This window comes from Pelophylax lessonae (genome assembly GCF_965119305.1).
Source record: "Pelophylax lessonae genome assembly, chromosome: 2".
Lineage (NCBI taxonomy): Eukaryota > Metazoa > Chordata > Amphibia > Anura > Ranidae > Pelophylax > Pelophylax lessonae.
Genome location: NC_138769.1, coordinates 714,462,079 through 714,489,823, shown reverse-complemented (window position 1 = coordinate 714,489,823; position 27,745 = coordinate 714,462,079).

Here is a 27,745-nt window from a genome sequence, read left to right as displayed (position 1 = left end):
TCTGCCTGACCCAAGATGGCCACGGGAGTCACATGGGGCACCAGCATCCAATTCGACCTCCTGTGACCTTCTTTTCCTGCTTACGTTTTGAATTTTCCTGCACCCTCATCCCTCTACCTGCCTGTGTTCAATACTGCAATAAATCTTCAAAAAGACACCCCCTGACTGAGCCGGAAATTTGTCGGTGTGCTCTGGAACGGGTACATGGGCAGCCAGGCTCTAGACTGGTGGGGCAGACCAAGGCTTTTTCCATTGGCCCCTTCGGGGGGTTATTTGCAAGTCTGATGGCATCATGTTTAAGGTACTGTTTGAATGTATTCTAACATACACTCATACACCTTGCTAGTACCAGGTTGGACCCCTTTTGCCTTCAGAACTTGCTTAACTCTTTGTGGCATAAATTCTGCAAGCTGTTGTAAATATTCCTCAGAGATTTTGCTCCATAGTGACATGATACAATCACGCAGTTGCTGCAGATTTGTCGGCTGCACATCCATGATGAGAATCTCCCGTTCCACCACATCCCAGAGGTGCTCTATTGGATTGAGATCTGGTGAGTGTGGAGGCCATTGGAGTACAGTGACCTCATTGTCATGGTGAAGAAACCAGCGGTGAGATGATTGGAGCTTTGTGACATGGTGCATTATCCTGCTGGAAGGAGCCATCAGAAGATGGGGACACTGTAGTCATAAAGGGATGGACATGGTCAGCAACAATACTCAGGTAGGCCGTGGGGCTTAAACGATGCTCAATTGGTGCTAAGGGGCCCAAAGTGTGCCAAGGAAATATCCCCCACACCATTACACCACCACCAGCCTGAACCGTTGATACAAGGCAGGATGGATCCATGCTTTCATGTTGTTTACACCAAATTCTGACCCGACCATCTGAATGTTGTAGCTGAAATCTAGACTCGTCAGACTAGGCAGCATTTTTCCTTCTATTGTCCAATTTTGGTGAGCCTGTGCGAATTGTAGCCTCAGTTTCCGGTTCTTAGATGACAGGAGTGGCACCCGGTGTGGTCTTCTGCTGCTGTAGCCCATCTGCTTCAAGGTACGATGTGTTGTGCATTCAGAGATGGTATTCAGCATACCTTGGTTGGAACGAGTGGTTATTTGAGTTACTGTTGCCTTTCTATCATCTGGAAACCAGCCCGCGCATTCTCCTCTGACCTCTGACACCAACAAGGCATTTTCTTTCACACAACTGCCGCTCACTGGATATTTTCTCTTTTTCGGACCATTCTCTGGTTGTGTGTGAAAATCCCAGTAGATCTGCAGTGTTTTAAATACTCAGACCAGCCCGTCTGGCACCAACAACCATGCCACGTTCAAAGTCACCTAAATCCCCTTTCTTCCCCATTCTGATGCTCGGTTTACACTTCAGCAAGTCATCTTCACCACGTCTAGATGCCTAAATGCATTAAGTTGCTGCCATGTGATTGGCTAATTAGCAATTTGTGTTACCAAGCAATTGCAACAGGAGTACCTAATAAAGTGACCGGTGAGTGCATATGGATAAGGGAAATGAAAACTCTTAGCCTGGCCATACATGTTCAGTTTTCTTGTACAATTTTCCTTTAGATTTACATTAACCACTTCAGCCCCGGAAGGATTTTCCCCCTTAATGACCAGACCCTAGTTTGCGATTCGGCACTGCGTTACTTTAACGGACAATTGCACGGTCATTCGATGCTGTACCCAAATTACATTTATGTCCTTTTTTCCCACAAACAGAGCTTTCTTTTGGTGGTATTTGATCACCTGTGCGATTTTTATTTTTTGTGCTATAAACAAAAAAAGATCGATAATTTTGAAAAAAAAAAAAAAAAACAATATTTTTCACATTCTGCTATATGACATTCCCAAAAAAAAAAATTTCAAAATCAAAATTATTTAACATTTTAGGCCAATTTGTTTTCTGCTACAATAAGCGTATTTTGATTGATTTGCGCAAAAGTTATCGCGTTTACTAACTATGGGAAAGATTTGTGTCATTTTTTTTTCTAGTAATGGCGGCAATCTGTGATTTTAAGCGGGACTGCGACATTGTGGCGGACAAATCAGAACCCTAACTGACATTTTTGACACTTTTGGGGGGACCAGGGACATTACTACAGTAATCAGTGCTATACATATGCACTGTTACTGTAATAATGACACTGGCAGTGAAGGGGTTACCCCTGGGGGTGATTAAGGGGTTAATGTATGCCTATATGCTTACTGACGTGTGTGTGGGGGGGATGTTTCCGTGACAGGCACAGAGAAATCGGGGGGACCGGATTAGCTGAAACTTCAGATCTGTCCCCGACTGTCTCACAGAAGATCCGCCTGCTTTGTTTACATAAACAGGCGGGTCTTAAGACCTCTCCGTTTACCGGATGATCACGGGAGGAAGGCCGCCTGTCTTCCTGGGGCTCAACTCCCACTGTGTCTATACACAGCGGGAGCGTGCCGCCGAAACCCCTTCCCCTCCAGAAACCCCTCCCCCTCCTCCTGGACCCAGGGGAGTCGCACTGCCGCAGTAATATTACTGTGGGCAGTCCGCAAGTGGTTAAACTATGTAGTGCAAGGGCCTGCCTAATTGGATACATCTGAAAGTTGTTTAGGTTTGACCTCATGTTATATGGTTTTTGGTAAATCTAACAGAACATTGTACAAGAAAATTGAACATGTTTGCCTTAGGCCCCTTCTCACAGGGTGGATCCGCTCGGCGGACTTTGCTAGCTCACCGGGGATCACTCCGTTGATCCTCGCTGAGCAGACGGATGACAGGTCCGTCTCTGCTCACTGTGCTGAGACGGACCTATCAGAGTCTTGATCTCCTCTATGGGGAGATCAGATGAAAACGAACAGCATGTCCGTTTTCATCCGATCCCATCTGATCCGACGATCTGTAAACAGAGGGATGTGTATCACCATCAGAGATGTATAGTAACTAAGTAGAACTACTTCACTTCTGTACTTAAGTCCCGAAAGGCGGTATCTGTACTTTCCTGGAGTCTAATTTTTTTCTCCTACTTCCACTTTTACTTCACTACATTTTTTCAATGATTTAAATACTTCTACTCCGATATTTTTTTTTTGTGCTGCATAGTTACTCGTTACAATTATAAAAATTACCACTGCCAGAACAGTAGATGGCAGGTTTCATGAAGCTCAAAACGTGTATTATCAGCGCATACGAAAATAAATCCTCCTGTATGTATAAATAAAAGCTGCATTTGAAATAATAAAAAACAATATGATGTTCAAACTTTTGACTTCTTTATTTAATAACTACATAACACAGTACTTGTACTTTTACTTTCAGTACTTGAGTAGCAATTTTTTTTTCAAAACTACTGGTACTTTTACTTTCAGTACTTGAGTAGCAAAATTTTTTAAAAAAAACTACTTGCAATACTTAAAGTGGAGTTCCACCCTATTTTTATACTTACCTCCATCTTCTCGCTCCGGGTCACCTGAAAAAGAAATGGATAATCGCATATTTTTTTTTTTTACTTACCTCGTAGCGAAGAAAATATACTTACCTTACTTCCTTCTTCCTCCTTCCTCGGCCGCGGCCCGTCGTCACTTCCTGGCTCTGCAATGATTCCTGGGAGCTGAACGTCATCGCTCCCAGGAATCATTGCGCCTGCACCGGCCCCGACGTCAGTTCCGGGTCGCGCGCGTCATCCCCTTCTAAACAGCTTCTGGGCATGCCCAGAAGCTGTAGAGGGATGACGCGCGCGACCCAGAAGTGACGTCGGGGCCGGCGCAGAGCATCGTGGGACCAAAGAAGGCGGAAGAAGACGCCGAAGGGGATCTCGCTGGCTTCAAGCTGCCCACATCTGAGATGGCAGCGCTGGACAAGACGTTTGCAAGGTAAGTATTTGTCCTAACAGGTAAGTGCAACCCGGGACAGATCAGAGGCTAGCCATTGTGGAATGTACTAGCCCTGACTGTCCCGGGGGTATTAAAAAAAAAAAATCCAGGGTGGAACTCCGCTTTAAGTACAAAAAATGTTGAATACTTTAGTACTTCTACTCAAGTCGAATTTTGATCGAGCACTTCCACTTCTACTCAAGTCACTTTTTGATCGAGCACTTGTACTTTTACTCAAGTAGAAATTTCGAGTACTTTATACAACTCTGATCACCATCCGTCTATTTTCAGCATATTTTGTCGGATCGGATGCCAGAAGGGTTTCAGCAGACACATGTCCGCTGACATCCGCCTCCCCATAGAGGAGAATGGAAAAAGAGAAAAAAAAAAAAAGAGTTGTGACTTTAAATGAGGGGGGCAGCTAGCAGTAGGCAGACTGAGACCTGTGGTAACACAGGTTCATAAACAACAATAAAAGTAATGTAAAAAGGCAGATATTTATTCAATAATCTCCACAATGGTATACATCAGGGGTGGCAAACTCAATTTAATCGAGGCCGAATCAGCAATATAATTGCCCTCAAAAGGGCTGGTTGTATCTATAAGACTAGATGTTTAGAGCCGTTAGGAGCCTCCATCAGCAGTTGAGTCCTCCACCCTCCCTAACATGTGCTGCTGTTGCTGGGAGGAAGCTGGAGGCATTGCTGGAAAGTAGAAAGCACAGGGACTGTAGGAGGGTTGGAGGGCCACATGAAATGGCCCGAAGGGCTGGATTCGGCCCGCGGGCCTTGTGTTTGACACATGAGGTATACATGATAAAACAAATGCATCATGGTAAAATCATGTCACATAAACATCAAACTTAATAACAAGAGCTAGTTAACATGCAGGATATGATGACCAAGGATAATAGAGGCACAATAAATAACAATCGATGTACAGGCCAATGTATATAAATGAAATTGAATATAGAACTTGCATCCTAAATAACCCAATGCGTTTTGCGGGGACACAACCCACTTCTTCACGGGCAGGAACAATCAAAAGTATCTATAAAAAGTACAAAGAGTAATAGTATAGAGGAGAATGAGTGGCCCAATCAGGTCCGCCTGAAAAACGGACAGGCGGACCTGATCGGTCCGATCGTGTGAAAGGGGTCTTAACCGGTTGCCGACCGCCGCACGACTATATACTGCGGCGGTCAGCCCCGGCCAGGCAGAGTGACATATAGGTACGTCACTCGCCTGTCACTGACTTGCGAGCCAATTGCGGGCGGGCGCGCCCACTGACAAGTCAGTGCGTGTGACCGGCGGACCCGATGTCCGCCGGTCACACTACGATCGCTCCGGTGAAGGGAGAAAGGCGGAGCGGCTTATGTAAACAAGCCGCCCGTCATTCTCCCTGGTGTAAAAATGAAGATCAGACGGTTCTACTATGTAGGACCGTTGATCTTTGTTTTTACACCAATAGCCATGTCCCTATACAGTTAGAAGCACGCCCCTAGGACACACTTAACCCCTCCCTGTCCAATACAGTTAACCCCTTCCCTGCCAGTGTCATTTTTGCAGTAACAGTGCATATGTATAGCACTGATTACTGCAGTAATGTCACTGGTACCCCCAAAAGTGTCAAAAATTTCAGTCAAGGGTCCGATCTGTCCGCCGCAATGTTGCAGTACCGGAAAAAAAATCGCAGATCGCCGCCATGACGCGTTAAAAAAAAAAAACACCAAAAATGACAAAAATCTTTTCCTTTGTTAGTAAACGCGATAACTTTTGCGCAAACCAATCAAAATACGCTTTTTGCAATTTTTTTTACCAAACATATGTAGCATAAAACAAATTGGCCGAAAATGTTAAAACATTTTGATTTTTACATTTTTTTTTGGGGGGAATTTCATATAAAAAAATGTGAAAAATATTGTTATTTTTGCAAAATTTACGCTATTTTTTTGTTTATAGCGCATGATCAAAAAAATCGCACAGGTGATCAAATACCACCAAAAGAAAGCTCTGTTTGTGGGAAAAAAAGAACGCCAAATTCGTTTAGGTACAGCGTCGCACGACCGCGCAATTGTCCGTTAAAGTCACGCAGTAAAAAATCGCAAAAAAACCCCTGGTCTTTTAGCAGCCAAATCCTCCGGGGGTTAAGTGGTTAAAGGAAAAACATTGAAAATCTGGACACCATAGGAGGTCACAGGAGGTCCAATTGGACACTGATGCCCCATGTGGACACCTTTTTTTTTCAGAATAGCTCAGATCAGTAGCACAATGAACATGGATGGAACCAGCGACCGGCTACAGAGAAAAGAAAGAATAAAATACCCAGGCAGGCCGTAGCCATTATATCTGTTTTTTAGACAGCCCTTCTTGTTGTGATCGGGGTCATCCCTTTAAATGATCTTCTTGCCGCTTATGTACAGCTTGTTCCCAGCTTCCATCATACCTCCAGTATGGAGTTTGCTCTGGAAAACTTTATGCGCGTTATTGCCGAATGAAAATAGTACAGTTCACTTTTAATTAAAGAAAGGCCGGAACAGTGCGGAATGTTCTCTTTTATTATCATTACAGCATTCTTAACAGTAGCATTGTCCCTCAGGACAGCAAGTACTGCCTAGGTAAGAGTTCTCAGCGTGGACGAATAATTCGGCTTCATTATCATAAACTATTAAAAAGTCATTTCTTGGAGCCTTCTATGCAATGTGAATGGAGTGCTTTATAAGGGAAGGAAACATTGCTGTTTGCATTGCTGTATTGTTGTGAGCCAAAAAGTTTTCTTTCCGATAAAAAAAAGTAAAAGTAATTAAACATTTTTAATAAGAAAGGGACTAGAAGGGCTTAAAGCTGAACTCAACTAAAGACAAAGATGAAATTCATATAAGGAAGCTGTTTTAGCTACCAAAGAGTTTGTTTTCTGTCCATCCAGTCCTTTTACACAGCTGTGCCGTATCACATAGCCCTGCCTGGAATGACTGAAGATCTGACTTTTCTTTGCTTCATTTTCACTTTCACTTACAGGTCTGCTCCCCACCCCCAGAGAAACCATAAAACGTGTGGTCTGGCGCCCTCCCCCCCCATGTGGGGAGGTGCAGCACAACCATTATAATAAGGTAAAATGGTAAAATCAGTTCAGAGTTTATTGATAAATTAATAAGAATCTCATCACATAGAGTACATATGGGTGAATATAGCGTTGATTTGTAGTACTTCCATAACAGTGTACAGTATATCGTATACATATGTACAGTATATCATTTTGAGTTTCATTTAGTTGCACAACGGTGGAACTCTTACACAAAATTGGGACTTGTTATTTTGATTATATTATTGATTGTATTTTATTTGGGTTGCGCTACACTGGTATGGTTATACTCATGGTGCCGCATGCAGAACAATTTAAACATATTACTTCTTGGTCCTCTCCTGTCCACTGATTTTAAACCGTTAATTCACTCCCTTATATAGGGAATAACTGTCACTTCCAGGATTGAAATTCCTCCAATCAATACAGTAAATATATATATATATATATATATTTTTTTTTTAAATACCAATAGCCTTTTAGCTTTAACTGACCAATCCTGTCATCTGTAATTTGACCAATAGCAATATTTATATTCTATACAGTACATTTTTTTACACACACATTTTTTTTTTTTTTGGTCTTGCCACGGCCCCATACATGCATGGCAGGTACTATGACCCGCCATGCATTTCATTTTAGGAGTCATATGTGGACACACTCTGATAGGTGTTGGCAGCCGTGACAAACTCACTCAGGACAGGGGCTTTTGGAGGGGACTGCAGGCTAGCCTCTTGCCTACTGACTATGGGCCCTGGCTTGTGAGGGAACACTGCTCTTTGTGGGGTGTATGCTGGGGGGACCCTTGGAGTAATGTTACTTTGGATTCAAGACCACATCTCCCCAAGACACACAGACTCTGGGACTAGGCCTAGGATCCATGTTAAAGGCCTAGCTGCCTATTGCCAATAAGGGATTGATCTGCAATGTCAGACTCATGGCAGATGATAATTTCATCAGCTCAGTGACCTGTCTTCCACCCATTGTTGATTGTGCTGATTAACTCACCTATTGTCTACTGTGGGGATTTTACACTTATAATAATGTGTATTGTACTTCATGAGCTCAATGACGGCAAGTCTGCTAGTTAATTAGCTCAAGTTATTTAAATCACTGTTATCTATTAGTTGCTAGTGGGAAAGTAGAATACTGTTTGTGTCGGTTGTTCCTTAGATATGTTAATTATATTTCTGTACACAATTTCATCTGCATATGATAATGTAATCAGGCACCTGACCTGGTGGGGTATATATTCGGTGTGAGTTTGTTCAATAAATGTTTCAGATCTCATACAAGCTATTCTCGGCTAGTTTTGTATTGGGGGGCGGCGAGAATATCTGATATCTATGTTCAAGACTAAAGGAAGCGGTACTCTGACAGAAGCACACAAGCACATTGTGGGGTCGCTGTTCCGTTACAGCAGCAACCACAACCAGTCTCATTTAAGGCCACCGAAAATGAGTTTGCACGGTATATGTTGCACAGATTTTTTTTTAATATTGCGCTGATTACATACCGCCTTAGTCTTTCTGTTCACTAGTAATCATCTTGCACAGAGATCTTTTTGCACTGAGTTTGAGTTTGTTAATATTGTGCTGATTATACAATGTTTTATAAAAAGAGAAAGACAGGCCCGAAGCAAAAATATAAATAAATAAAAAATAGGCGTAGGGCCTCATGAAAGGGGGGGACAGGGAAAATCGGGTAGGATAGGGTTAAATATCAAGACAGTGGTATGGGTGGTCACGAACGGCCATTGGTGGGATTGCAGAAGTGAGGAGGGGCATGCAGGGGTGGGGATCCCTAAATGCAGCAAATCCTTTGGAGCAATGAACGAGCAAGAATCCCCACCCTCCCACCCTGTATTGCAATGGTGTACCGGTGGTTCTTCAAGTGTTGGCGGTTGGGGTCTTTGGAGGCGTTAACATTTTGGAAAGGTTCATAGTGTGACCCATCTAAGGTATGGCGTCCTCTGTTGGATCCCAGGTAATGGTGAAGTGTGTTTGTCCCCGAGCCGGTGTTGCGTGGCTGGGGTCGTTAAGGAATAACCTTAATTTGGTTCTTTGGTGCCCCCCAAGACCGGCAACCTTTATGTTACAGGTACTGGAATATATTTGTTTCTGTTTTAAGGAATGTTAATTTGTCTAATTGTTGATCAATGGCCAAACAGGCCAAAAGTTTTCTCCAGTTCAGTGTCATTCGTCATTTGATTAAAGACATACGTTGGGAGGTTTACCTGGGTACAAGGTACTAGGCGGTAGTCATCTGTGGTACCCTGGTCATGTGTAATCAGTTAAGTAAATCTGGCAAAGAGCCCCATCCACCACTATGCGGGAGAGATGTGCCTTTGGCACGAATCTCCACAAGCCGCAAAAAGATGAGAATGCGCACCGGCGTGATGACGCAGCGTCCACGCTGACGTCACACGTCGGGCGCACGCACACTGCCGATGAGAGGAGGAGGAGCCTCCCAATGGCATCGCAGCTCCCCAGACAGAAGAACCCCAAGGACAGGTCACAAAAAGGAACTGCCACCTTAACCACTTAAGCCCCAGAAGATTTTACCCCCTTCCTGACCAGGGCTTATTTTGCGACTTTAACGGACAATTGCACGGTCGTGCGACGCTGTACCTAAACGAATTTGGCGTCCTTTTTTTCCCCCACAAACAGAGCTTTCTTTTGGTGGTATTTGATCACCTGTGCGATTTTTTGATCATGCGCTATAAACAAAAAAAAAGCGTCAATTTTGCAAAAATAACAATATTTTTCACATTTTTTTTATATAAAATTCCCCCCCAAAAATGTAAAAATCTAAATTTTTTAACATTTTAGGCCAATTTTTTTTTTACCATATGTTTGGTAAAAAAAAAAAAAATCGCAAAAAGCGTATTTTGATTGGTTTGCGCAAAAGTTATTGCGTTTACTAACAAAGGGAAAGATTTTTATCATTTTTGTTGTTTTTTTTTTTAACGCGTAATGGCGGCGATCTGCAATTTTTTTTTTGCGGGACTGCCACATTGGGGCGGACAGATCGGACCCTTGACTGACATTTTTGACACTTTTGGGGGTACCAGTGACATTACTACAGAAATCAGTGCTATACATATGCACTGTTACTGTAAAAATGACACTGGCAGTGAAGAAGTTAACTGTATTGGAGAGGGAGGGGTTAAGTGTGTCCTAGGGGCGTGTTTCTAACTGTGATTGGCTGTGGCTGTGTGTGTAAGAACAGTGATCAACGGTCCTACATAGTAGAACGGTTTGATCATCATTCTTACACAGGGAGAACTGACAGGCGGCTTTGTTTACATTAGCCACCTGCCTTTCTCCTGCTGTCACGGACGATCGCGAGTGCCCGGCGGACATCAGGTCCGCCGGGCAAACGCACGGGGGGGGGGTCCGTGACCGAGCGGGAGCGCGCCTCCGGTGGCGCGCACTCGCTCCCCACACCCTTACAGGCTAGCGACGTATCCCTACGTCGCTCTGCCTGTGAGGGGCTGACTGCCGACGTAAATAGTCGTGCGGCAGTCGGCAAGTGGTTAAATAGAAAAAAAAAAAGATCTAACAATACATATGAAATAACAGGAATCAAGTATCTATATCTAGCATGATAGAAGTAGGATAAGGAATCATCAGGTAGCAGCAATCCCACCAGTCTGTGGGAGTGACTAGTCAAAGGGCAGGGCTTTTTTTCTCAGAGAGTAGGTGCAGGGACCCCCCCCCCTCCCTTCCGAGGCACCCCTTGTCTCTGCCCCTACCCACCTCTAAGCACCGCCCCCTTGTTTCCGCCCACCTCCCAGTACCGCCCCTTTTAGAAAATACAGAACCAAGTATCATTTTGTAGTGCTAAAAAATTAGTATGCAATGTGTTAATTATAACAAGAAAAACAGCAAAATAGATCCCCTGCAGGCAGCAACAATAGACCCCTCACAGCAACAATAGTTTTCGCACACAACAATGCCCCACCAACAAAACAGTTTCACCCCAACAACAGTAGATGCACCCCAGCAACAATAAATCCCTAGCAGCAACAACAGATCTCCCAACAGCCAGCATTAATAGACCTCTCTCTTAACAGTAGATCCTTCTCAACAACAACTGTCCTCCCAGGAATATAAGACCCCTCCCAGCAACAAAAGATCCCCCCACAACAATCCCCCAACAACAAAACTACCCCCCATCAGCAACAGTAGTTCCACCCCAGCAACAATATATCCCTAACAGCAACAACAGATCTCCCAGCAGCCAGCATCAATAGACCTCTCTCTCAACAGTAGATCCCTTCTAGCAACAACTGTCCTCCCAGGAATATAAGACTCCTCCCAGCAACAGTAGATCCCCCCACACAACAATGCCCCAACAACAAACTACCCCCACAGCAACAGTAGATCCACCAAGCAACAATATTTTCCTAGCAGCAACAACAAATCTCCCAGCAGCCAGCATAAAAGACCTCTCTCCTAACAGTAGATCCCTCCCAGCAACAACTGTCCTCTCAGGCATATGAGATCTCTCCCAGCAACAATAGATTCCCCACACAACAATACTCCATCAACACCCCCCAGCAACAGTAGATCCACCCTAGCAACAATATATCTCCAGCAGCAACAATTGATCTCCCAGCAGCCAGCAACATTAGACCTCTCTATTAACAGTAGATCCCTCCCAACAACAACTGTTCTCCCAGGAAGATAAGACCCCTCTCCCAGCAACAATAGAAAGCATACAACAATGCCCCAACAGCAAAATACCACCCCAGCAACAGTAGATCCATCCCAGCAACAATATATCCCTAGCAGTAACAACAGATCTCACAGAAGTCAGTATCAATAGACCTCTCTATTACCAGTACATCCCTCCTAGCAACAACTGTCCTCTCAGGAATACAAGACCCCTCCCAGCAAGAATATATCTGGCACAAGCAACAATAGACCTCCCCAGCAACAACAGACCCCCCCCATGTAAAAATAGATCCCCACCAGCGACAATTGATCCCCCAGCAGCCATCGTCAATAGACCCACCAGCACCCCTTGCCATTACATAAAGTACATTCAGTGCTGGCGGTGCCGGAACTGCGTTCCCCCTGAAAAAATGCCCTGGTGAAAGGAGAAGACTGATGAGCACATCATTGTCACTCTGCTTTCTCCACCTATCAGCATGCTCCTTGCACTACAGCACAGCTGATATGCTCCTTGTGCTTCTTCTTTCTTTTCCTGTCTGAGCTCTGTGTCCAAGGAACGTCAAGTCAATTTTAGGTACTTAGACCATATCAAAAGGATACATGTAATGGTGTATTAACCGCTTGCCGACCGCCGCACGACTATTAACTGCGGCAGTCAGCCCCCTACAGGCAAAACGACGTAGGGCTACGTTGCTCGCCCACGAGCCTCTAGGGGGCGAGCGCGCGCGCGCCACCATCACTCGCGATCTCCCGCTGGAGAGGGAGAAAGGCAGGCGACTGATGTAAACAAAGCCGTCTGTCATCCTCCCTGGTGTAACTGCAGAGATCATACGATCCTGCTATGTAGGATCGTATGTATCTGTGGTTACATCACAAGCCACGCCCCCCCCACAGTTAGAATCACGCCCTTAGGGATACATTTAACCCACTGATCACCAATAAAGTTAACCCCTTCCCTGCCAGTGTCATTTTTACAGTAACAGTGCATATGTATAGCACTGATTACTGTAGTAATGTCACTGATACCCCCAAAAGTGTCAAAAATGTCAGTCAAGGGTCCGATCTGTCCGCCGCAATGTCACAGTCCTGCAAAAAAAAAATCGCAGATCGCCACTATTACTAGTAAAAAAAAATAAATAATAAAAATGACATAAATCTTTCCTGTAGTTAGTAGACGCAATAACTTTTGCGCAAACCAATCAAAATAGGCTTATTGCGATTTTTTTTACCAATCATATGTAGCAGAAAACAAATTGGCCTAAAATGTTAAAAAATTTTGATTTCTACATTTTCTTGGGGGGGGGGGGGGGGGAATTCATATAAAAAAATGTGAAAAATATTGTTATTTTTTCAAAATTGTCGCTCTTTTTTTGTTTATAGCGCAAAAAGTAAAAATCGCACAGGTGATCAAATACCATCAAAAGAAAGCTCTGTTTGTGGGAAAAAAAGGACGTCAATTTCATTTGGGTACAGCATCGCACAACCGCGCAATTGTATGTTAAATTCATGCAGTGCCGAATTGGAAAATAGGCCCTGGTCTTTGAGCAGCCAAATCCTCCGGGGCTTAAGTGGTTAAAAATACAGAGTAGTAATACATTTAGAGCCCATTCAGACTAGCGCAACACGACTTTGGGGGGCGACCTGTGAAGTCGCGTGCACCGCTGTGCACCGCGACTTCGGCGCGACTTGCAGAGACTTCACATAATGGAAGTCAATGCAAGTCGCTCCCAGGTCGCCCCAAAGTAGTACAGGACCCTTTTTCTAAGTCGGAGCGACTTGTGTCGCTCCTAGTAGAATGGGTCCTGTACTATTCAATGGACCGCGACATACTGCGACTTGTCAGGCTGACAAGTCGCGCTAATGTGAATGGGCTCTCAACCAGATACATTTTAAATATTACATAATCATATTTATTATTTACCATTTTGAGCCATCAGATGCAGCGGCAGGTCTTAATATGTAAACCCAAAGTTTAATATTCCTGATATGTGGCTGCACCATGTACTTGTATGAAAAAGTATCCTGTCCTCTTTGTATTGCTTCATTTGTGTTAATCCCTGGTGTTCCTGCCAGTCCCTCTGCTTTTCTATTAAAAACTAACCACACTAAGTATGAGAGCATGGCATGGCTAGTTTTCTGGCTGTACTGGGAACTCAGCCTGCTCTCCTCCAATGATCAGACTTGTCCTGACATCCCCCCACACACAACTATAATCCTTCCACTTTATAAAACTCTGGTACGACCACATCTGGAGTATTCTGTCCAGTTCTGGTCGCCGATCCTCAGGAGGGATGTGTTGGAGCTGGAGAAAGTCCAGAGAAGGGCAACTAAACTAATTAGGGGATTGGAGGACCTTAATTATGAAGAGCGTCTGCAATCGCTTGATTTATTCTCCCTGGAGAAGAGACGCCTGAGGGGGGACATGATAGCAATTTTCAAATATCTCAATGGTGATCTCAGCATAGAAAATAATCTATTCAGTCAAAGGGATTGCATGAGGACTCGAGGGCATACAATGCGATTAGAGGAGAAGCGTTTTAACCTCAGGCAATGTGGGGGGTTCTTTACTGTTAGGGTACAAGATTGTGGAATTCTCTACCACAAGAGGTGGTTTCTGCGGGAAGTATGGTGGCTTTCAAAAGACTCTTAGACGTACATCTCAAGGATCAGAACATTCAGGGGTATGAGAAATGATTACGGCCACACACACCTACACAGGTTGAACTGGATGGACTATTGTCTTTATTCAACCTCACCTACTATGTAACAACTATTCACTGGGAAGATCAGTGCCCAGCTCTATGAGCTCCTTATGCAGCTGAGAATGGAGGGAATGTGATCACTTATAAAGAAAAAAAGGGGGGGGGGGGGTATTTATACTGTTTTTATACATATACACAAATGGTTTGCCTTTCATTTCTATTTTAACCACTTCAAGACCGGAAGGATTTGCCCCACTAATGACCGGAAGGATTTGCCCCACTAATGACCGGAAGGATTTGCCCCACTAATGACCAGGCCCTATTTTGCGATTCGGTACTGTCTTACTTTAACGGTCAATTGCGCGGTCGTGCGATGCCCTTTGATGTCCTTTTTCCCCCACAAATAGAGATTTCTTTTGGTGGTATTTGATCACCTGTGCGATTTTTATTTTTTGCGCTATAAACAAAAAAATAGTGACAATTTTGAAAGAAAAAAAACAATATTTTTCACATTCTGCTATATGACATTCCCAAAAAAAAAATTAAAAATCGACATTTTTTAACATCTTAGGTGAAGTGGTTTTTCTGCTACATATTTTTGTTGAAAAAAAAAATCACAATAAGCGTATTTTGATTGGTTTGCGCAAAAGTTATCGCATCTACTAACTACGAGAAAGATTTATGTCATTTTTAATGTTTATTTTTATTTTTTTTACTAGTAATGGCGGCGATCTGCGATTTCTTTTTTTTTTGCGGGACTGCGACATTGCGGCGGATAGATCGGACCCCTAACTGACATTTTTGACACTTTTGGGGGGGACCAGTGACATTACTACAGTAATCAGTGCTAAAAATATGCACTGTCACTGTATTGATGACACTGGCAGGGTGATCATGTGTTAAATGTGAGCCTAGGGGAGTGATTCTAACTGGGGGGGCGTGGCTTGTGAAATGATCACAGAGACATGTGATCCTATATAGAAGGATCACAGGGTCTCTATGATCATTCCAGGGAGTAGAACGGTCAGCTGTGTTTACAACAGCCGACCGTCCTTCTCTCTCAGCGGGGAGTGATCGCCGGCCCCGTGTATCAGAGTCCCCACTGCCGAGTGGGGGCAGGAGCGCGCCGCAGCCGGCGCACTTGCCTCCTAGCTGCAGGCGCGTGACTGACGTAGAGGCCATCGGAGCCGCCTGACACACGCATCGGCTCCCCCACTGCCGAGTGGGGGCGGGAGCGCGCCATCGACGGCGCGCGCTCGCCCCCTAGCTCCTCCCAGGCGAGCGATATATCCCTACGTCGCTTTGCCTGTACCAGCCAGCTTGCTTCCGTAAATATAAAGGAGGCGGTCGGTAACTGGTTAAAGGGAATCGCTTGTTTTACAAAGTGAGGGTTTACATATATTTTCTAAAATAGAAGAAATGCCTGAGGGCACTTTTTAGAGTAACGCCACCAACTCAACACCAAATTACATAAAATTATACATCATTTTATTCCATGTAAAAAATGACAACAGAGGTACAAAAATGTATATAGCCATATATTAAAAAACGTATAGACATTAGTATATATTATACATCAGGATACGCTGTTTTTACAGCACCAAGATGGACAGGTTCTTGGGTAATCACTTCAGCCCCGGAAGGTTTACCCCTCTTCATGACCAGGCCATTTTTTTGCAGTACGGCGCTGGGTTACTCTAACTGACAATTGCACAGTAACGCTCTACCTAAATAAAATTGATGTCCTTTTTTTCCCCACAAATAGATCTTTCTTTTGGTGATATTTGAACGCCTGTGCGGTTTTTATTTTTTGGGCTATAAACAAAAAAATACTGAGAATTAAAAAAAAATAAAAATGAGATAATAAAGAGATCTTTAGCGGGATTGCAGGCGGACAAATCTAGCACTAAGTGACACTTTTTGGGGAACCAGCGACACTAATACAGTGATCAGTGCTAAAAAAAAAAAAAAAAATGCACTGCCACTGTACTAATGACACCAGCAGGGAAGGGGTTAACATCAGTGTGCTCCTAGTAAGTGCTTTCTAACTGTGAGTGATGGTGGCCTAACTGCAGTGTTAATTTTGGCAGCAAATTTCAATTTAGTTTTAGTCTTAGTCTTAGGACTAAAATGGCATTTTAGCTTTAGTCCTATTTTAGTCTTCTGCAAGTGTTTTAGTTTTAGTCGTATTTAGTCGACTAAAACTCCAGTATATTTTAGTCGACTAAAACGCCCTACATTTTAGTCGACTAAAACTCATTTTAGTCATCTATAATCAAATGGGTGTAGTTCAATTGTAATTTGTAATGCACTATTTAAGCATTTCTCTACAATTTCCAAACTCATTATATACTACTGCTGGTCCTGGAGAGAAAAATCTAATATGTTATTATTTATGCTTTGAGCATGCACCAGTGTTAATTTTTGGCAGCAAATTTCGATTTAGTTTTAGTTATAGTCTTTTGACTAAAATGCCATTTTAGTTTTAGTCGTATTTTAGTCTTAAGACTAAAATGCCATTTTAGTTTTAGTCGTATTTTAGTCATCTGAATTGTGTTAGTCGACGAAAACATTTTAGTCGGTTTTAGTCGACGAAATTAACACTGCCTAACTGGAGGAAGACAGAGATCCGCGTTCCTGCTTAGCAGAAACACAAGATCTCCATCTTCCTCTCTAACAGCACAGCCGTCTGCCTTGCCTCTCCTGTGCACGGTTGACGGGTCCCAGCAGACGTTGCGCGTGCGCCCCAGACCCTGTGCACAAAATCACGTACATGCATGTGGTTTCGCGCAGGAGGGCTGCTCTGCCGCAGTATATCTGCGTGGGGTGGTCCTCAAGTGGTCACGCGTTTCGTGAAACAACGTTCACTTCTTCCAGAGATAATAAAGTCCAGCTTAGTAGAGATATGCATCAGTGAATTAACCACTTTAAGACCGGAAGGATTTGCCCCCTTAATGACCAGGCCCTATTTTGCGATTCGGCACTGCGTTACTTTAACTGACAATTGCGCGGTCAGGTTTTTCTAAAAAGCCCTATGAGGATGTCAGATATGACAAAATGTGTCAGAGTACTATAATCATTCCATGTTACACAAGCTGTATACCTGCAGATTTCTGTAAGTGATCTGTACTTTTTAACCACTTCTGGACTGGAAGGATTTGCTCCCTTAATGACCAGGCCATTTTTTGCGATTCAGCACTGCGTTATTTTAATGGACAATTGCGCGGTTGTGCGATGCTGTACCCATCAATAAATTGATGTCCTTTTTTCCCCCACAAATAGAGCTTTCTTTTGGTGGTATATTATCACCTGTGCGATTTTTTTTTTTTTTTTTTGCGCGGTAAACAAAAAAATACTGAGAATTAAAAAAAAAAAAAAAAACGTTTTTACTTTCTGCTATAAAACATACCCAATAAAAAAAAAAAAAGTAAAAAATCAAATGTCTTCATCAAATTAGGCCAATATGTATTCTGCTACATGTTTTTGTTAAAAAAAAAAAAAAATCCCAATAAGCGTATATTGATTGATTTGCGCAAAAGTTATAGCGCCCACAAACAATGGGATATTTTTATGGAATTTTTTTTTATTTTTTAATACTATAAATGGCAGCTATCAGAGATCTTTAGCGGGATTGCGGCGGACAAATCTAGCACTAAGTGACACTTTTTAGGGAACCAGCGACACTAATACAGTGATCAGTGCTAAAAAAGAAAAATAAATGCACTGCCACTCTGTAAGTGATCTGTACTTTTTAACCACTTCTGGACCGGAAGGATTTGCTCCCTTATTGACCAGGCCATTTTTTGCGATTCAGCACTGCGTTATTTTAATGGACAATTGCGCGGTCGTGCAATGCTGTAACCATCAATCAATTGATGTCCTTTTTTTCCCCACAAATAGAGCTTTCTTTTGGTGGTATTTTATCACCTCTGCGATTTTTTTTTTTTTTTTTATAACACACCCCCCCCCCCCCAAAAAAAAAATTTAAAAAATCAAATATTTTTCATAATTTTTGGCCAGTTTGTATTCTGCTACATATTTTTGGTAAATAAAAAATCTCAATAAGTGTATTTTGATTTTTGCGAAAAAAACAAAAAAAAAATCGAATAGAGAATAACCTATAAACCCTATACTGTGGTAATCTCACCTAAAGGGAGTTGTACCACAATAACATGGAAAAATTAGAAGGGTAGTTCCGTGCTATGGACTAATTAATGAATGGGTATAGCTGCTGCCTCCACTCAAATGACTACCTAGGTTGATGTTGAAGTATAGTGGAAATTGTAGCGGGTGTGGTCCTACTTGTGATATGTGTATTTAACAAATTCAAGTGTGTGTTCTAATCAATAGTCAAACCAAAAGGCCACTCCCGATGACGTCTGAATGATGAAACGTGTAGGGCGGAGCCACAGCATCAGTGCATCACTTCCGGTTTCGAGTCCATAGAGCGCATCGGCACCCCGGACTTCCTGATTTCTATATATGAACTGCCTGACTTTGTTTTTATGAATGTAAGTGCACTACTAGCTATTTCCTAATAAATATACACCACGGATTTACGCTATAGATGCTTTTATTTCTATACATGTATGAGACTGTTGGGGCACGGGAGTCTAAGAGCAAGGATTGGCAACCATCCATTTACATGCAGCCACTGGATACCCCCTAGAGGAGAGAGCTTTCCGTTGAGTGCAGTATACAAGTGGGAGCACGAGGGAAGACACCGGCACATCGCATGATGATTATTAGGGATTTTGTGATAGCATAACTTTTTTTCATATATGGTTTAAAAGAATTCTTTGCAATATCACACCAAGGACTAATATATTATAGTTTTTTTTAACCTCATACTGCCCGCCTACCATCAAATGACAGCGGAGCAGTGCAGCTATTGTTCTGGGACGCCGTCATATGACGCGTCCCAGAACAGCCTCTCTCACGTGCCCGCAGGGGCACGCAGTGCAGCGATTGTGGCCGCCTGTGTTACTACAACATGGCGTTATCCCGATCTTGGTAAAGAGCCAATGACATAACTCTTTACCCATGTGATCGGCTGTGTCCAATCACAGCCGGTCACGTGTAAGGCCCCTTTCACATGGGGAGTCCGTTCAGATCCGCCAAAAAAACTGACAGGCAGATCTGAACGGACTCCCCGTGTGAAAGGAGACATGTCCGCTAACATCCGATCCGACAAAACCGGATGGATGGCAACCCTATCCGATTCCCATCCGATTTCCCCATAGAGAAGAATGGGGACCTGACAGCTGTGTCTCCGCACACAGCGTGGAGACAGAGCTGTCATCCTCCTGCTCAGCGGGGGATCGGCGGATCGATCTCCCGCTGAGAAAAACTGAGTCCGCCTGACGCACTCCCTGTGTGAAAGGGGCCTAAATGAGGAAGTGCCGTTTATCCGCTCTCCTAACCTCACACTGTCAGAGTGTGAGGCGAGGAGAGCCGATCAGCGGCTCCTACTCACAGGGGAGACCAGGACAGGTAATCAGGGCACTGATCATTAGTGCCCTGATTACAAAAAAGTGAAAAACAGTGCCAATCAGTGCCCACAGCGCCCACCATCAGTGCCCACAATCAGTGCCCATCAGTGCCTGCTCATCTAGGCACTGATTGTGGGCACTGATGGTGCTGTCTATCAGTGCCGCCCATCAGTGTCCATGAGTGCTGCCCGTCAGTGCCCATCAGTGTCGCCCATCAGTGCCCATCAGTGCTGCCTATCAGTGCCCATCAGTGCTCATCAGTGCCACCTATAAGTGCCACCTATCAGTGCGGCATATTAGTACCTCCTCATCAGTGCCCATAAGTGCCACCTCATCAGTGCCCATAAGTGCCACTTCATCGGTGCCCATCAGTGCTGCCTATCAGTGCTCATCAGTGCCACCTATCAGTGCGGCATATTAGTGCCTCCCCATCAGTGCCACCTCATCAGTGCCTATAAGTGCCACCTAATCCGTGCCCATAAGTGCCACTTCATCGGTGTCCATCAGTGCAGCCTATCAGTGCCGCCTCATCAGCGCACATCAGTGAGGGAGAAAACTTTTTTTTTTCAAAATTTTCTGTCTTTTTTTTTATTGTAAAGAAAAAAACCCCAGCTGTCAGTGGTGGCTGGTGCTCCATGGGCCGGGGGGGGGGGGGGGATTGGGGGAGGCAGACGGACCACATCATACCCCCCCCCCCCCCGGACCACACCAGCCCGCACACCCTAGCATTGCCACCTGTAAGAGACCGTACACAGGCAATTAAAGTTTCCAAGAAGCAGATCCTGCTGACAGACACCAAGACAGAACTGGTGCATTCATGGCAGGCATATCACAGTGCAGGTCTCCCTGTGCATCACACACAACACGTGCCAATGGTGCTCTTTTCTGCACTTGCCTGATTTGCAGCAGCGGCTTCTCCTCAGTCTTCTCAGTCAGAAAAATGGGCAAAAATGTCATTCTCTAGATGTGCAAAGCTGGTAGAGACATCCCCAAAAAGACTTGCAGCTGTAATTGCAGGGAAAGGTGGTTCTACAAAGTATTGACTCAGGGGGGTGAATACAAATGCACGCCAGACTTTTCATATATTTATTTGTAAAAAATTCTGATAACCATTTGCGGGGGGCTGGTGACGAGATATTCAGAGTAGGTCTCCCCTCCTCCTCCCTCCTCCTCCTTCTCCTCCATGGCCAATGGCATGGGTTCGCCTTTCGGCCAATGGGGAAATGGGTCTCGGACCCGCTTCCTGATTGGCCAGGAGGAGGATCCATGTGACAATAGCGAATATTCATTCGCTATTGTCACACAAATGGGTAGGCTTGGGGCGCTGTGCACTGCGCCCCGAGCCCACCCTTTTCTGAAGCCTATTAGAGCTCCTGTCTCTAATCACGTGCTTCAGAAAAAAAAACCCCATTGAACTCCATGCGTCCGGCGCCCCGCATGTAGATTAGGGGACCGGATGCATGGATGGGGGGGAGGGCGGCGCCCCTGCACCCCCAACGCACCAGCCGCCACTGCCAGCGGTGATTAAATACCACCAAAAGAAAGCTTTATTTGTGTGATAAAAATTATAAACATTTCATAAGGGTACAGTGTAGCATGACCTCGCAATTGTCATTCAAAGTGAGACAGCGCTGAAAGCTGAAAATTGGCCTGGGCAGCACATCACTTTCCACTGAATCACTATTATTGTATTTTTGAATTACAGCACTTGTCACTTTAATGCATCTTTGCATTAGTTTATGGCACTTTTATTGATTGTATGGTATATGAATTATAAACGTATTTCATAAGGCTTGGCTTATCAGGGTATTATACCCTTATAGGCAACACGATTGGTTTGACTATTGGAAATTGTTAAATGCATTTATCACACCCACTACAATTTCCACTATACCACAATAACAGTCCTGCAGTTTTTATTGTACCCTCTCTCCCCGCTGGCCATCCCGTTGTGGCCCAGATCTGGTGTTGGAGCGCTCAGGATAAAGTACCTGCAAACACTGGTAAAGGCGCCTCCACTGTGACCCACATGGGTGACCCAGTTAGCAACCTGATGCACAGCCAGAATGTCCTCCATACAACTCTCTAAGCTTGTAAGCTAGCCTCTTCCCTTTTCCTTCAGAGCTCCAGTGCCTCTGGGACCTGTAGTTCCTTTCCACAGTCTACAATGCAGGTGTTGGCTGGCCATACATTATACAATTTTCTTATTCAATTTCCTTTAGATGTACCTTCAACTATGTAGTGCAAGAGTCTGTCAAATTGAAAGTGTTTTTGACCAACAGAGTCACGGCGTCCGTATTGGTCGACAGCCCCCCCACCCCGGTGGAGAGGGGTTCTGTCAGGAGTGGGCGCCCGCCTGGTTCCGGTATGGTGAGTAGAATGTTCCCCCTCTCCCCCTGTCGGGTTTGTGGTGGACGCGGGCCCCTCTCTGGGATGGTAGGATGGGTCTCCCCTCTATCCTATAATAGGTCACAGATCCCCCAATTTGAGTGTGATTTTTTGTGAACAGAAACCAGGAGGCTTGGTTTGGGAGCTGACTATCTAAGGTCATTGTAAAACTGTAAGGGTGACTGAAGTCAGTGGCAGTACTATAAGGGGCATTACTATTGAAGTAAAAGGTATCCTACCTGTCAGAGGTGTACACAGGCCGATGCCTATGCCTGAGTCACTGCAGTCCAGATCGCCATTCCTCCAGCAAACGGTCACTTCCAGAAGGACAGAGGGCTGCCTCCCGACGGCCCACGGACCGCATGCGGCCCGCCAGGGTCCTGTACCGCCGGCCAGGCTTATCACCATTCAGGGTGAAGGTTGTGGGGCCGAGACACTCCCGCAGGCCGCCGGGCCGAATATAGACATCCCGCAGGCCGCTGCTAGCTGCCGCTATCCTACACAGGCTGCCGCCATTGTCTTGCAGATCGCACGAGGCCGCCATATTGGCGTAGCCTCGTGTCTTCAGCATGGGGGCGGCCATGTTTGAGGTGGCCAAACACCTCGAGGAGCTATGGGGAGGCGCCGGAAGGCGTGTAAAGGGGCGGAGCCGCCTCCTTTTACCCGGCGTAGCCTCGTGTCTCCAGCATGGGGGCGGCCATGTTTGAGGTGACCAAACACCTCGAGGAGCTAGGGGGAGGCGCCGGAAGGCGTGCAAAGGGGCGGAGCCGCCTTATTTTACCCGGGAAAGCCAGCCAAAGACTTCCTGTCTGTAATAGACAGTGCTGGAACAGGTTGTATTGAAACTTCTGAGCATCAAGTGGTGAGCCTTGGGGTCTCTCTCTCTATCTGTAGGGGTCCCTAAGCAGGTAACACTGAGGGGCGCTGTGGCGCTGGGGGTCTAAAGAAAAAAAAAAAAAGTTTTATTTTTTTTTGGCAAATTATTTTTTTTCCGGCAAGTGTCTGGAATAATCATGGACCCTGCCACACAGGTACCCCCACCTGATCCCCTCAAGGTGGCCGCAGGACCCTCCAGTTCACAGAGTATTGATGCATTCACAGCAGTTTTGGAGTCTTTGGTGTCTCGGGTGGAGATGGCCTGTCAGGGACGGGGGTCAAGAAAGCGACCCCCGCCTACCCCTATTTCATCTGATGCTTCAGATTCAGATTCTGAGATGGTCATTGCAGCTGCAGGTCCCTCTGCAGGGGCTGTTGTCTCAGGTAAAGTTCCCTCAGTCAGTGAGGAAGACGTTCCTGCCTCCGCCATAGCACAAGAAGAAGCCTTGGTGGACGCACTAGTTGTGTCGGTCCGGGAAACCTTAAGACTTGAGGTTTTACCGGCAGAGGCAACCGAGATGGAAATTCCCTTTGGTACTAGTAAACCTACCAAGACGGCGAAGGTTTTTCCCTTACCCAAATGTTTTGGTAATAAAATTAAAGAGGAATGGGATCATTCAAAACGTACCTTTACTGTTTCCAAGCGCATTGCTAGACGCTATCCGTTTGAGGAATCCCTCATTAAGAAATGGACGGTACCACCAGTGGTGGATCCACCTATTTCCAGATTGAATAAAGCGACTGTTATCCTGTTGGAGGACCGGTGGATCGTAAGATGGAAGCGGAGTCCCGCACTATTTTTTCCCTGATAGGGTCAGCCTTTAGACCAGTGATTGTCATTGGTTTAGTTTCACAGACATTAACGGAATGGGCAAGATTGGTACGCCATGATCTAAAGGGGAAAGGTATCCCCCAGGCAGCATCTGATTTGATGGAACAAATTATACAAGGACTGCAGTTCGTCTGTGACGCAGCCCTGGATGCCACCCCCTTGTTAGGGCATGCATCGATGTCAGCGGTAATCCTCAGACGTGTGCTGTGGTTAAAATGCTGGTCGGCGGATCTAGGTTCCAAAAAAGCCTTGGCGAATCTCCCCTTTCAGGGGAATCGCCTATTTGGGGCCACCCTAGATGAGATCATTAAGGATGTCACTGGGGGCAAGAGCACTTTTTTGCCGCAGGCTGCTAAAGCTAAAGGACCTCGTAACAAGCGTGGACCTTTCTTTGCTGCTCATAAAGGGTTCGTTCGCTCCGCTGGGGCGAGCGGGAAAGGCAAAGCCCCTCTAGGAGGGTTCAAGAGGCGCTGGTCGGGCAAACAAAAGGCCGACTCAGCCAAACCTGAAGTTAAGGCTAATACAGCCTGAAGGTGCGCCCCCACCTGGCTTGAGGGTGGGGGGACGTCTTCACCGGCATTCAGAGCCTTCCTGAATCTCGGACTAAGGGGTTCAGGAGATCATACGATCAGGACACAAGATCGAGTATCGATCACTGCTACCGGTGCGATTCTTCCATTACAACATTTAGGTGCTACAGGGAGCGGTAGTTCCCGTTCCCTGAACAGATCATTTTCTTTACCTTTTCCAAAGATTAGTCTCAGTTCCCTACAGGAATCGGATCCGGTTGAGCAAACAGACCAAGGAGCCTCTAGTCTGGTGACTTCGGTCTCTAATGCTCAATCAGGAGAAATCATCACTCCTGATAAGAATCAAGTTTCTGATAAATGTGTGGGAACAGAGAGCGATCAGACTTTGTCGGATTGCCTGGACCAAGCAGCTCTAGGGCAGCCTGGTTCGGATCCAGTCAGACAATATCAGTGTGATGACTTAGGTCGATCACCAAGGATTTCACCATCTGTGTCTTCATCAGAGCATCCCGGAGGTGGATCTGTTGGCATATCGGCTCAACAGGAAGGCGCGGAGGTTGGTAACGCGCGCCCGCGATCCTCTAGCGGACGCAGCAGACGCGCTGAACGGCCTATAAAGGCAGTATCAGCTACTATACGTCTTCCCCCCTCTCAAGTTGCTGCTGAGATTTCTCCGCAGGATAGAGATGGAGGGAACTCCAGTTATCCTGGAAATTCTAGGCTAGCCTCGTCAGGCCGGTCAGGCCGACTTGGACATGCTAGTCGCGAACGCTCCTTGGAGACCTCCTCTCAGGGAGGATCTGCGGTCTCAAGGACCGATCTTCCATCGTGCTTTACAGTCGCTGGTTTTAATGGTCTGGCCATTGAGACCCAGGTACTGAAGGACAGAGGGTTGTCAGCTTCAGCTATTCCTACTCTAATTAAAGCAAGGAAAGCGACTTCCAGCAAAGTCTATTATTGCACATGGAAGACTTGTATTGCGTGGTGTGAATCTTTGGGATTTCCCCCACGTACCTATTCGGTGACCCGAATCTTGGCTTTTCTGCAAAAGGGGGTTGAGCAGAAACTATCCTTGAGCACCATCAAGGGTCAGGTTTCAGCATTAGCAATCTTCTTTCAGAAGCCTTTGGCTACTCATTCCTTGGTGCGGAATTTCATCCAGGGGGTGCGGCACATGGCTCCGCCAGTCCGCGCGCCCTTACCACCCTGGGATCTTAATTTGGTTTTGTCGGTTCTGCAGAAACCTCCCTTTGAAAATATCAGGGAAATTCCTTTGTTTACATTATCCCAGAAGGTGGCCTTCTTGGTGGCTATCACTTCTGCACGCAGGGTGTCAGAACTGGCTGCATTATCATGCCATTCCCCATATCTAGTGGTTCATAGGGATAAGGTAGTTCTTAATCCGAAGCCATCCTTTCTTCCTAAGGTGATTTCAGACTTTCATCTGAATGAAGATATTGTGCTACCTTCCTTGTGTCCTTAGCCCAATCATCCTCGGGAATATGCGTTGCATTCCTTGGATGTGGTTCGGGCAATCAGGGTATACCTGAAGGCTACGGAAACGTTTCGTAAGACGGATTCACTTTTTGTGATCACGGATGGCCCCAGAAAGGGGTTGCCTGCATCTGCCGCGACTATCTCCAAATGGATCAGACAGACGGTGGTACAGGCTTATTCTATTAAGGGTCGGAATCCTCCGTTCCCTGTTAAGGCGCACTCCACTCGAGCGCTCAGTACTTCCTGGGCCTACCACCATCAGGCGTCAGTGGTCCAGGTGTGCAAGGCGGCCACCTGGTCGTCGGTACATACCTTTACGAAATTTTATAAAGTTGATGTGATGGCATCGGCGGATGCCTCATTTGGCCGCAAGGTTTTGCAGGCCGCAATTTGAGGAGACCGGTGGTCTACCTCGAGGTTTTTTTTCCGTTGGAATTTCAGTTGAGTCTCATCGTGTGATTGATGAGCCTTTAAAACTTCTAGTTGGCACCGGTTGGGCCTTCTAGATTGGATTTTGATTTCCATTTTCCCACCCCTCATTTGTGGTACTGCTTTGGGACGTCCCGAGTTGTTATTAATCAACGAGGACTACGTCTGTCAATGAGCGACAGAGAAAAATTGATTTTTGTAAAATCTTACCGTGAAATCCTTTTCTCTTAAGCTCATTGACAGACGTAGTACCCGCCCCTCTGTTTTTGAGTTGGGTTGGGTTAAATTCTCTAAACGCTGCTTTGTGACATAACTGATTTGCTGTAGCAGAGAGAGAGAGGATATACCCTCTGGGACTGCCCCGAAGGTGTGGCCAGAATGTTTTCTTTCCTGTCTAGTCCTACTCCTGTAGAGGGCAGTATAACCCGAGTTGTTATTAATCAACGAGGACTACGTCTGTCAATGAGCTTAAGAGAAAAGGATTTTACGGTAAGATTTTACAAAAATCCATTTATCCCCCACAATCCTCCATTCATCCTAGCAGTCCACATCCTCTTCCTCTGTGTTCCTTGGATGGTGGGTGGGCTTAAACAGGCTGCAAACAGTTCTATAAAGACAGTCTTTCTTCTCCACTGAACAACTAACCACAGCTTTGACCCTGACCTTGGAATACTCTCATTCAGGGCCGCTGATAAGGCAGTACAGCCAGCCCTCCTGTACTGGGCCCAGACTCCATCAATTCAGGAGGCCCCGCTATACTGTCTTATTGCAGACACTGATCTTCTTCTGTCTTGACTGCAGTGCTGCCAGATTCTCCTCCTTCCTCTCCTTCTGGCTGCACTGCAAGGGGATTGGTTCTAGCACATGCACCCCTTCCATCTGCTGTCTGGGTCCCCCTGTTTTTCCCCCTTTCCCCCGCAGCACTGCTGGCTCCCCTCCTCTCCCACCGACAGCTGCTGCGGTCACACAGGAGGATGCCATTTACTGGCACCTTCTTTCCCGAATGAACACAGTGAGTGATCAGTACTAATCAGTCCTGTGTCCATTCATAATCGAAGCATAGTAAACTGTGTTTACTATGCTTCAGTTTTGAATGAGCAGGAAGCCTCAGAGAGCGTCCTATTCATTCATCTGTGCAGCTGAGGCTATAGAGAAAGGGACTAAAAAAAGCTATGACTGTTACTTTCGGGCCTGTCAGGTAGGCTGTATGGGGCCCTGTGATTTCTAACAGAAGCCTTGGTCACACTAGTGCAATGCCAGACATTGCATGTGATTCGCACTGCGTTGCTGCGCAGTTTACGTGCGATGTCTGTGCGATGTGATTTCAGCCATACAAACTGTATGGCTGAAATTGCATCGCATTCGCACCA